At 41.3% G+C, this 12,502-nt stretch overlaps 1 long non-coding RNA gene across 1 annotated transcript in view; it reads right to left on the bottom strand.

Moving 5' to 3' along the window:
* Window positions 1–12,502, bottom strand: part of LOC145520262 (uncharacterized) — a 64,420-nt gene that overhangs the window by 15,104 nt on the left and 36,814 nt on the right. Inside the window, exons 3-5 of the long non-coding RNA XR_014064349.1 lie at window positions 9,887–10,043; window positions 9,612–9,773; window positions 4,481–4,534 (exon numbers count right to left, since the gene is read on the bottom strand). This is a non-coding gene — a long non-coding RNA (uncharacterized LOC145520262). The remainder of the gene's footprint in view (window positions 1–4,480; window positions 4,535–9,611; window positions 9,774–9,886; window positions 10,044–12,502) is intronic.

Genomic DNA, 12,502 nt, shown 5'->3' with positions numbered 1-12,502 from the left:
AGTAACATCCCCCTAAGCCTTCAATGCACCTGACTCACAAGTGTGATGACTGTGTCTTGTTATTTATATAACAATAATAATTATCACCATCACCATAGTCCCAATAACTGCCATTTATTAAGTTCCTACTAAGCGTCAGGCCCCGTGCAAAATACCTTACTAATTTTATCTCATTTAACAGTCACAGCAACTCCATAAAGCAGATATTGTTCACTATCCCTACTATAGTGATAAGGAAGCTGAGATTAGGGAGGTTATGCCCAAGGTCACAAACTTGTGAGTGATGGAGTCATTTGAACGCAAACTGATGCAATTGCTAATACCTTGGTCTTCCCACTATGGGATTTATTTTGATTTATTCTCCTACCTGACTTATTCTCCTAACAAAGATTTCCTCGGATAAAAACAACAACAACAATAATAGTATACTACATAACTCTTTACACCAAAATTAATTCCAGAAGGAGCACAGATTTAAAAGTAAAAAGATGAAACTTTAAAAGGATTATAAGAACATCTGGTGTCAGACAAAAATAGATAAAGCCCACAAAAGCCTTGTAGTTGTTCAGTCGCTCAGTCATGCCTGACTCTTTGTGACCCCATGGACTGCAGCATGCCAGGCTTCTCTGTCCTTCACTATCTCCTCGAGTTTTCTCAAACTCATGTCCACTAAATTGATGATGCCATCCAACCATCCTCTGTTGCCCCCTTCTTCTCCTGACCTCAATCTTTCCCAGCATCAGGGTGTTTTCCAATGAGTCAGCTCTTCGCATTAGATGCCAAAGTACTGAGCTTCAGCTTCAGCATCAGTCCTTTCAATGAACATTCAGGATTGAGTTCCTTTAGGATTGACTGGTTTGATCTTCTTACTGCCCAAAGGACTCTCAAGAGTCTTCTCCAGCACCACAGTTCAAAAGCATAACTCTCTAATCTCTATTTTCAAGATAAAAAAAGAAACTACCTGAGGACTCTGAAATGTAAACAGAAGAGACAGAGAAGGGAAGTGAAAAACTGCATCAGCAACCTGTGCAGTGATGAGCTCCCCAGGTTTGACCTGAAGACAAGCTCCAGTCATGGAACTGTGTGCGGCAGTGCATGAAGCTGAAACTCCAATAGGAACTCTGATTCTCTGACCAAGATAATTTGGGAAAGAGGCCTCTGCAGTCTCCAAGGTATGTGAGAAATCCTTGTTTTCTTCTCTTTTTTCTCTTGCTTCTTTGCCCTGAGAATGGGTCCCAGTCATGGAGGGGTGCTATAGCCTATAAGGATGCAGACAGATAAAACCCTAAGTAAAACCCCATCTTTGTGAGCAGAGGATCAGGAAATTCTCCCCTATGATCTGGATCACAAAGAAGAATGCTGGAGAGGAATGACCGAGAAAAAGGAATTTTCTAATTCTGTGTATAAACCCACACAAGGCTCAGACTTAACTCTGAGCTATGAATGCACTAGACAGATACAAAGCACCATGGGAAAGTCTTTGAGAACTGAGACTCGAGTCTCCGATTAACCCCAGAGTAGCACGAACATGGGACAGACATCAAACGCCACAGCAACAGTTTGAAAACTAACATTGGAAAAGTCATCTGCAGAAGGGGGTATAGATTTTGCAATATGAACACAATAAGGTCTACTGAAATATAAATATCAACATTTGCCAGAGGATTTTAATAGCATATAGAGTCTCATGACATAATGTTTAGAATACAACCCCAAATTACCCAACAAACACAAAAGAAGAAAATTTCAATGGAAAAGACAAAAGACACCAACTGCTAGATGATACAGATGTTGGAATGATCAGGCAAAGGTATTAAAGCAGTTTTCATAATGATGGTCCATAAGATAGAGGAGAATAGTCTTGAAATACATGAAAAGATAAACATTCTCAGCAGAGAAATAGAATCTATTTTAAAAAGGAAATTTTGAAACTGAAAAGTATATAATCTGAAATAAACAATTTACTAGATGGACTCAATAGCAGCATGGGGATGATAGAGATAAGAGTCTGTGAACTTGAAAACAGATGAATAGGAATTATCCAATCTGAATGATAGAGGGACTAGAGACTGAAAAACAATAAGCATAGCCATAGAGACCTGTGGGACAATATCAAAATGTTTAGCATTCATGTCATTGGAGTCCAGAAGAATAGATACTGGTACATTAAAACATTTGAAGAAACAATGGCCAAAATTTCCCAAATCTGGTGAAAAACGTCAATTTACAGATCTAAGTAATTCAGTAAATGGCAACCAAGATAAAGTCAAAGAAAACCATGCCCAGACACATCATAATAAAACTACTAAATACCAAGAAAAAGTATTTAAAAACTTTGATAGAGAGTAAAGAAAAACAACACCGTATTTTTAGAGGAAAGATAATTCAAATGATTACTGATTTCTCATCATAAACCATCGAGTCCAGAAGACAGTTAAACATCTTTAAAGTGCTGAAAGAGAACAAGTGGCAACCCAGAAGTCTGTATCCAGTGAAAATATTTTGCAGGAATGAAGGTAAAATAAAGGCAATTTCAAATAAAAGAAATCGAAGAGAATTTGTAACCGTAGACAGGTTTTAAAATAAATGCTAATGGAAATTTTTTAGTGCAAAGGAAACTGATATCAGGAGGAAATTTGGAAATCTAAGAATGAAAGGAAAACAAGAGAAATGGTAAAAATCTAGGTAAATGGATACTAATTTTCATTTCTTAAACTCCTTAAAATATATATAACTATTTAAAGCAGTAATTATAGAATTGTATAGGGTTTTTCAATGTATGTAGATATAATAAACAGGATACCTATAACATAAAGGGATCCAGGTAAAGGAAACTATATGATTGCAGGGCTTCTGCAATTCATGTGAAGTAGTGAAACAGTAACACGAAGTGGACTGTAAAAGTTTAAGCATGTTTGGTATAATCCCTAGGGCAAACTATCTATCTGTTTACTTAAATGCAAACAGATAAAGCCCAAAATCAATTGATATGTTAAAATGGAATATTGAAAGTGAAAGTGAAGTCAGTCAGTCGTGTCTGACTCTTTGGGACCCCATGGACTGTAGCCTACCAGGCCCCTCCGTCCATGGGATTTTCCAGGCAAGAGTACTGGAGTGGGTTGCCATACTAAGTATAACTAAATAATCTGAAAGGATGCAGAAAGCAGGGACAAAGGAACAAAAATACTAGAAGGAACAATAGAAAATCAATATTAAATGGTGGGCCTATATCAATAATTAAATTAAATATAAATGGTCTGAATACACCACTTAAAAAACAGAGATTGTCAGATTGGATTTTTTTTTAAAGACCCGACTATGTACTGTGTACACAAAATCCACTTTAAATATAGAGACAGAGATAGATTAAAAGTAAAAGAGTGAGAAACGATATACCATGAAGACGCCAATCAAAAGAAAGTTAAAGAGGCTATATTAATATCAGACAGAATAGACATTACAAGGTGTGAAAAGGAACGTTACATAACAATGAAACGGTCACTTGACCACTTCACAAAGAAGATAGCATAATCTTAAAAGTGTGTGCACTTAAAACAGATCCTTAAATACATGAAGCAAAAAACTGTTAGGACAGAAGGGAGAAATATTAATAGATAAACCCACAGTCACACTTGGAGAGTTCAACATTTCCCACTCAATAAGTGATGAAATGAGTACACAGAATACTTGTAAGAATATAATAAACCTGAACAACACTCTCAGCCAACTTAACATAATTGACATTTATGGATCATGCTACCCAACAACAGCAGAATATACCTTCATTCACCAAGATGGATGATATTCTGGGCCATACAATAAACCTTAACAAATTTTTAAATTTTGAAATCATACAGATTGTGAGCAGTACTCTGCTATTTTACCACCATATTAGTATTTGTATAGAAAAAAAAATGGAAATTTTTCTTATGACTTTCATGGCTGTGTGGATTGGGGTCTTACATGGGCTGTTCACTTTGTGCTACATATTTTAATTTTTTGCAAGGCCCATGTACTATACAATACAGTAATCAGGAAATAGTACCAGGTTTTTCTGTTCTCACTGCTTAACATGCTTTTCTTCTGCAGTAACCCAGATCCCTCAGGTTTCCCTGTGGCTGATACTTACAACATGAACTTTGGAACCACGTGACTCCAATCCTGTCACAAGGCCTTCTGTAAATTCACAAGCTCCCTCTGTCTCACTGCCTCTCCTGGTTCTTGCCTTAATTCCTGCAGTGTGGCCATTAGTACCTCCTCATCAAGGAGGGAACAAACATAGTTCTTGTGTTAGACCCGGCATCTTTTTTCCATTAACTGACTTCTCCATTACTACTTTTGAGGGGTAGAGATAAAATCTTTGCTATTTGAATTTTCCTCTAATTTGAATTATAGAGAAACTGGGAATTTACCCCACTTGTGAGTAGGAAGAACACTTGATGTCAAAGATCCATATTTAAATCATACCTCTGTCACTTACCAGCTATGTGACCTTGAGCAGCTTATTTTATTCTTCAGGCCTCAGTTTCTCCATCTGTAAAATGGTTTGACAGGGTTCAAAAAAAAATAGACTTGCAAATAATATTATACTTAGAACTGGACATGGAAAAACAGACTGGTTCCAAATAGGAAAAGGAGTACGTCAAGGCTGTATATTGTCACCCTGCTTATTTAACTTATATGCAGAGTACATCATGAGAAATGCTGGGCTGGAGGAAGCACAAGCTGGAATCAAGATTGCCAGGAGAAATATCAGTAACCTCAGATATGCAGATGACACCACCCTTATGGCAGAAAGTGAAGAACTAAAGAGCCTCTTGATGAAAGTGAAAGAGGAGAGTGAAAAAGCTGGCTTAAAACTCAACATTCAGGAAACTAAGATCATAGCATCTAGTCCCATCACTTCATGGCAAATAGATGGGGAAACAATGGAAACAGTGACAGATTTTATTTTGGGGGGCTCCAAAATCACTGCAAATGGTGACTGCAGCCATGAAATTAAAAGACACTTGCTCCTTGGAAGAGAAGTTATGACCAACCTAGACAGCATATTAGAAAGCAGAGACATTATTTTGCCAACAAAGATCCGTCTAGTCAAAGCTATGGTTTTTCCAGTAGTCATGTATGGATGTGAGAGTTGGACTATAAAGAAAGCTGAGCACCAAAGAATTGATGATTTTGAAGTGTGGTGTTGGAGAAGACTCTTGAGAGTCCCTTGGACTGCAAAGAGATCCAACCAGTCAAACCTAAAGGAAATCAGTCCTGAATATGCATTGGAAGGACTGATGCTGAAGCTGAAACTCCAGTACTTTGGCCATGTGAAGAACTGACTCATTTGAAATGACCCTGATTCTGGAAAAGATTGAAGGTGGGAGGAGAAGGGGACGACAGAGCATGAGATGGTTGGATGGCATCACCGACTCGATGGACATAAGTTTCAGTAAACTCCAGGATTTGGTGATGGACAGGGAAGCCTGGTGTGCTGCATTTCATGGGGTCGCAAAGAGCCGGACACGACTGAGTGACTGAACTTTACCTTCGCCATCAACTAAGGAAAATTCTGTCTTTGCTTCCTTGGGCTCTGCCTCTATCAACCCACCACCTCCACCCCCAGCATATTAAGGATAGTTCTGTCTTCTCCAGATTTTTTTCCAGATCTATATTATATAGATAAAGTAATATTTAGATTTGTACTTAAAAGGGCAGGTCATCACTGGACTGGAAGAAGGAGAGGAAAAAGAAAAGGATAAAGAGAAAAAGAGGAAACTAGAATAGAAAATGGTTGAAAAAAAAATTTTTTTTTCCAAAAGACTGTGCCAGCTCAGTTTGAGAGATTTGGGTGGAAGTTTGGACTAGGAAAGAGCAAAGCTGACTGTGAGACAGATGAATGAATATTAGATGATGGATGGATGGATGGACAGACAGGACAAACAGGAAGGCAAGAGGAAGAAAAGAGAAGATGAAAGAGGAGGAGGGAATTTGCTTCATGTAATGAATAGACTCTCTTTCAGGGCTTTTCTGAGAAACAGAAACAATAGTTCAAATTATTTCATGACGCTGGATTAATATTTCTCAGCTTGTTTCTCATCTAGAAGATGCTATTAGTAAGTAATCTTGGCTTTATATAGGCAGCATGGAAACAACCCTATAAGCTCTCACTGAGGTAGAGAAAGTCCCATTAGATCATAAATACAAAATTATAATTGTTTTATTAACTTTCCTTTTGCTTTCCACTTGCATCTTAGTTCAGATCAGATATGCAAAGTGGTGAGCCCCAAATAGCTTGGATAACAGGGAAACTGTAGAATTGTAGTCTTTGTTTGAGTCTTCAGGGGAAGGGTACAGTTCAGTTCAGTCACTCAGTTGTGTCCAACTCTTTGTGACCCCATGGACTGCAGCATGGCAGTCTTCCTTGTCCATCATCAATTCCTGGAGCTTGCTCAAACTCATGTCCATCAAGTCGGTGATGCCATCCAACCATCTCATCCTCTGTCGTCCCCTTCTCCTCCGGCCTTCAATCTGTCCAGCATAAGGGTCTTTTCCAATGAGTCAGTTCTTCGCATCAGGTGGCCAAAGTATTGGGGAAAGGGTATAGGTGGCACCTTATATATTCTCCCAATCAGCCAGCACCACTAAAAAAAAAAAATGAAGTTGCTCAGTCGTGTCCAACTCTGCGACCCCATGGACTGTAGCCCACCAGGCTCCTCCATCCATGGGATTTTCCAGGCAAGAGTACTGGAGTGGATTGCCATTTCCTTCTCCAGGGAATCTTCACAGCCCAGGGATCGAACCCAGGTTTCCCACATTGCAGGCAGACACTTTACCATCTGAGCCACCAGGGAAGCCCCAGCACCAATATACTGGTTTAAATAGTGCACACTGTCCTCAGCCTGCATCTTACTTTAGAGTCAACCCCCATGTCCCTGCCTTTCTCACTAGGCTGTGAACATCCTGAGCAAGGGATATATAGCCTGTTCATCATCTCTATAGTCCCTGACAGAGAATCTGAAATATAATAGACAAAATGATTAAACTCAGGATAATATTATGAAACATTAGCAGATTACGCAGCACACACACTTGGGCTTCCCTGGTGGCACTAGTGGTAAAGAGCCCGCCTGCCAATGCAGTAGATATAAGAGATGCGGGTTCAATCCCTGAGTCAGGAAGATCCCCTGGAGGAGAACATGGCAACCCACCCCAGTATTCTTGCCTGGAGAATCCCATGGACAGAGGAGTCTGGGGGGCTACAGTCCAAAGGGTGGGAAAGAGTGGGACATGAATGAAGCGACTTAGCACCTCCCCTCACACACACACACATACACACATAACCCATGGTTCTCCTCCAAACCTAGACCGACAAGATATTCCACCTTTACTGCTTCAAGAAAGAAAGAACATAGTTATTAATAACTCATAGCTTTTGACCTTCAAACCTGAGCTCCTGGCAGAAATAATAGATTTGGATAAGTACTTGCTGGGCTAATTCTTCCTCCTCACCCCACCTCATCCCCCCAACCCAGAGGAAGTAAAATTTACCTGCTCTAGAGGACAGTGTTGGAGAAGAAAACAGACACTTAGATGAGGGAGAATGTCGCTGTTTATGACCCTCACCCACCCTCTCTCCTCCCCTCGAGTGAGGGGCCGTGTGTGTGGTCAGGGAAAGGAGATACACCCCAGGTCGCTTCGGTAGATCCAGGGAGTAGAGACTTGTGCCTCCTAGAGTGACATCTGAGCAGGTGAGGAATAGTCTCCTCTCCTCACCCCCACGTGGAGAAGGATGGCAGAGAGGAGCTTCGGATAAAAAGGACATGTGACAAAGCTAGACCAAGAGACCTGAGACAGTCCTATGAAACTCCCCCAAATCCTCAGAGTAGGTCAAGAGATCAGCCAAGTGTCTTTCATACTTACAAGGAGGACACAGACGCTAGATGAAGGAAAGCCAGCCAGCAGTTCTACAGATGCCTCAAAAGCTGGATTTTTAAAAAATCACATAGCAATAAATGCTAGCATTTACCAAATATTGGAAGGCCAGATGGACCACACACTCCAGCAGCGGTGAGAATGAGAACAGCCCAGAAGGCCATGTACTTCTACCGTCTCCATAACACACACACACACACACACACACACACACACACACTCACACACACACCCCTTCTAATGGCCTGAACTTATATACAGCCACAGGAAAAACAAAAAAAGGTGGGGAGGAGGAGGAAATCCCTGATCTGGCAGAGAAAACCTAAAACTGACAAGTTTCTGCCCACAGGGGGAAGGAGGACCCAAGAGAGAAGTTAATTGAAGTTACATAAAAATAAATCTATCGTTTTGCAGATCTGAATTTTGAGGCCCCAAATTTATACTCACTACAACTGTTTGTTGATTGAATGAATAACTGAATTGTGTTGAGGGGTGAGGGGTGGGCAGAAATTCCACTGCAGTAAGTTCTAGGTAGAGCAGTCTTGGCTACTTTATTCCAAAGTGAAAGTGAAAGTCACTCAGTCGTGTCCAACTCTGCCACCGCAAGGACTATACAGTCCATGGAATTCTCCAGGCCAGAATACTGGAGTGGGTAGCCTTTCCCTTCTCCAGGGATCTTCCCAACCCAGGGATCGAACCCAGGTCTCCCACATTGCAGGTGGATTCTTTAAACAAGAATTCCCTTGCAGCTGAGCCACAAGGGAAGCCCACTTTAGACCAAGGAAGAGGGTAATTACTAAAAAGAGTAAGTACTTTCTAGTCCTTACTTGGTGCTTATTATCAGTAGTTCCTTAAGTAAGTTGCAAGACTATTTGGGACTCAGTTTTCTTATCTGTAAAATGGGCATAATAATACCTGCCTGCCCTCTTGGCAATGTTATCAAGAGGACAAAATGAGATAGCATGTGTGAGATAACCCTATATGGGTTGTGATAAGGGCATACGGATCACCCCTGTCTTATGATCCAAGAAGCAAGAGAAAAGTAAATGAACTCAAGGAAAAGAGTTTTGTGGCAATCCTGTTCTCCACCAAAATGTTTTTCCAGAGGAAAGGAACAGAGAGTAAGTTTTCCCTAGAATGGCATCCATGCTAATTGGAGATCATCAAGGATTGCACTCTCAGTAGTCAGCAGAGCACACTTCCTCAGGAAGAAACTCGCAGGGCACAAAACAGATTTAATTTCATTGGGAAACAGTCTTGTCTGCCTCACAACAACAAATTAAGCTCTGGGTGACTATTCCTGTAAAACACGTCCTGTGCTTAGCAAGGCTATTATGGGGTGCAGAGACATGGTAAAGAATCAATTAAAACTCTGACACATCCAGTGGCGCTCAAAGACCTGTTACACAGGTTTCCGCAGAGGAAAATAATCACGTTGCATTATACTTTGGAAGCTGATCGAGGCAAGATTGCGGAGACAAGTTTTGGGGTTTGCAAGACAGACTTTAGCTTTTCTACATCACTTTTGAAGTGCCAGTTAAAGGATTACAGCAGCCAGTCCTCCATCTAGTCCCACAGCACCATGGTGGAGCAAGAGGGATTAACAGCATGTGGGCACCCTTCAGAAAACTGTAAGTTCTCTTTTTTAAAAGCATTTAAAGAAATGGTAAAAAGATTGCAGTGTTTACCTTCATGCCCATTTTGGAGTGAAAGCAACTGCTAAGCAAGTAGCATCAGAGGGATATTGAAACTGAATTTCTTCTTATTTTTATAATAGGACTCCGTCAGCAAAAAAGCAGTCATTGTCCAGAAAATCTGTTTTAAAAGAAGTTGTAGAATTTCCAGAAGAGCTTTGCAAAAAAAAAAAAACAAACAAGAACAAGAGGGTTAATAGTGGAATGTGAATAATGTTTGCGGTTACACTGCTTGAACTGTTTCTATGACGGCGAGTAGAGATACTTACAATAAGAATGATGTGGTTTGGGGGCTAATTCAGACACCTGGGTAAATCAACTTCAATCTCAGTTTCTGAATGACTCTTGTGCTTGAGTTTGACTACACAGAAGAGATTTTGAGGTTCAGGCAGTATGTTTTCAGAAGTGTTCCCTCCAAATGAGCTTCTGCGGAAATAAAAAATTGAACGAGAGCAAGGCAAGCCAAGCATTACCAGCGATCCCTGTGGAGAGACAGGTTATGACTTGTCGATGCCATAGGCGGGCCAGGAAGTGGTCTGGGGTCTCAGCTAACCCTCCCCATGTTGACGGCTAGTTCAAAAGCAAAGAACTAGAGAGAAAAGATAACATGAGGGTGGAGTGTAAATGTCCTGTTTTCAAGACATTTTGCCAGGAGAGAGAGAGAGCGAAAGAAAAGGAAACCCAGAAAGTAAGGACGAGACCGGGCCTGCCCAGGGGCACGTTCAGCTGTGGTGCCAGGCAGGACATTTGCAGAGGAAATCCTCTCATGTTGCAGGAACCCGTTCAGTTAGGAGGGTACAAATGTTTGACAATTCCGTTCATGAAGTCAACCTGCAGCACCCTTTTTTTTTAAAGTATGAGGAGGTGAGAAGGGAAGTCTGAGGAAGGATCCCCTTTTTAACCAGATGGATTACTCAATGCAATATTTCATCAAAATCTTTTGTTCTTCTCTTGTTGAAGTTGCTATCTCATTCCTTAAGCTCCCCTCTATCGCTTGGGAAAAAATACTTTTTTTGTAGAATAATATTTACCTGTGTGCATTAAGGCTTCCTTGGTCTTTCTAGAACAGAGGTCTCTCAGAGCTACTGAATGTGGTGGGACCTTGGGTCTCGGGGTCCTGTCAGTCTTGGGGCTGCAGGGATCAGGGCTGCCCTGCCTTCCGGTCTGTGCCTTGCTCCACACTCTGCCCTCCCCCCACAAAGGCACAGTGGGCTTCTAAGCAGTGATTTCCTATGAAAAAACAAGTTCCCCTTGCTTAAAACACACCAAAAAATGGCATATCACTCAAATATTCCACCTTTTCATTTGACAAAGAGGAGAACTGAACGCCCCAGAAAATTAAAATGAGTTAGTTGAAGGCAAACGCTAGCGGTAGAGAACCCGTCTGCCAATGTAGGAGATGTCGGCTTGATCCCTGGGTCGAGAAGATCCCATGGAGAAGGAAATGGCAACCTGCTCCAGTATTCTTGCCTGGGAAATCCCATGGACAGAGAAGCCTGGAGAGCTACAGTCCATGGGGTTGCAGACTTGGACATGACTAAATAGACTTATAGGAGGAGGAAACCACCATAGAAGCCAGGTCCTAATGGATAACTAGTTCTGCCACACTGGTCTTCTTTTCCCTTTATCCAAAGGAATTGGCAGAGTCTTCTTCACCTCACCTACCCCATATTTCCATTTAGCCCATCACTCATATTCTTTACTGTCTGAGCCACCAGGGAAGCCCCTCTTTTTTTTAACATTTTTTTCACCTTACCCACCCCTAATCTCCACTTAGCCCATCACTCATATTCACAGCTTACCACACACACCACCTCTTCCTCAAGGATAAAAACTGTATATAATCCCTCTACAGTTAATCCAATTCTATACACATTTATTGAGTACCTACTCTGTGCAGCCCTGTAATAGGTACTGGAGATTCACGGATGAACAAGACCCAATCCCTGACCTCAGATACATAAACAGCCTGTTATAACAAAATGTCTACTTGAACTCCAATAGAAATTCTCTGCATACATTGTATTATAGAAATAGAGGAGAAAAGGGGACTTCCCTGGTGGTGCAGTGGGTGGGAGTCCGACTGCCAATCCAGGGGTCAATGGGTTTGATCCCTGGTCCGGGAAGATTCCACGTTGCTCAGAGCAACTAAGCCCGTGCCCTGCAACTACTGAGCCTGAGCTCTAGGGCCCATGAACCAGAGACACTAAGCCTGCATGTTGAAGCTACTGGAGCCTGTGCTCCACTAATAGGAGATGCCACCACAATGAGAAGCCCTCAAACCGCCACGAAGAGCAGCCCCCACTCGCCACAGCTGGGGAAAGCCCATGCGCAGCAGAGTAGACCCAGCCCAGCCGAAAAGAAAAATAAATATATAAATACAATTTTTAAAAGGAGAGAGGAAAGGGAAGAAAATAGTTTGAAAATTCTACAAAATATTAAACAGAAATATAATATGACCCAGCAGTTCCACTCCTAGGTATGTACCCAGCAGAATTGAAAACAGGTACTCATGCACATATATGTACATGCATGCAGCAGTCACCATAGCTCCAAAGTGGAAACCATCCAAATATTAGTCATCAGATGGATACATAAACAAATGGTGCTATATCCATACAATAGAATATTACTCAGACACAGAAAGGCATGATTTTTTTTTTTGCTATTTTTATTTATTTGTATACTTATGGGCTTCCCTGATAGCTCAGTTGGTAAAGAATCTGCCTGCAATGCAGGAGACTCTGCATTGATCCTGGTTTGATTCCTGGGTTGGGATGATCCACTGGAGAAGGGAAAGGCTACCCACTCCAGTGTTCTGGCCTAGAGAATTCCATGGACTGTATAGTCCATGGGGTCCCAAAGAGTAGGAAACAACTGAGCAA

The sequence above is a fragment of the Giraffa tippelskirchi genome, chromosome 1 (assembly GCF_054371585.1).
Source record: "Giraffa tippelskirchi isolate mGirTip1 chromosome 1, T2T-mGirTip1v1.2.pri, whole genome shotgun sequence".
NCBI lineage: Eukaryota > Metazoa > Chordata > Mammalia > Artiodactyla > Giraffidae > Giraffa > Giraffa tippelskirchi.
Note: the sequence above shows the minus strand (reverse complement) of the source record. Positions and strands in the feature narration are given on the sequence as shown.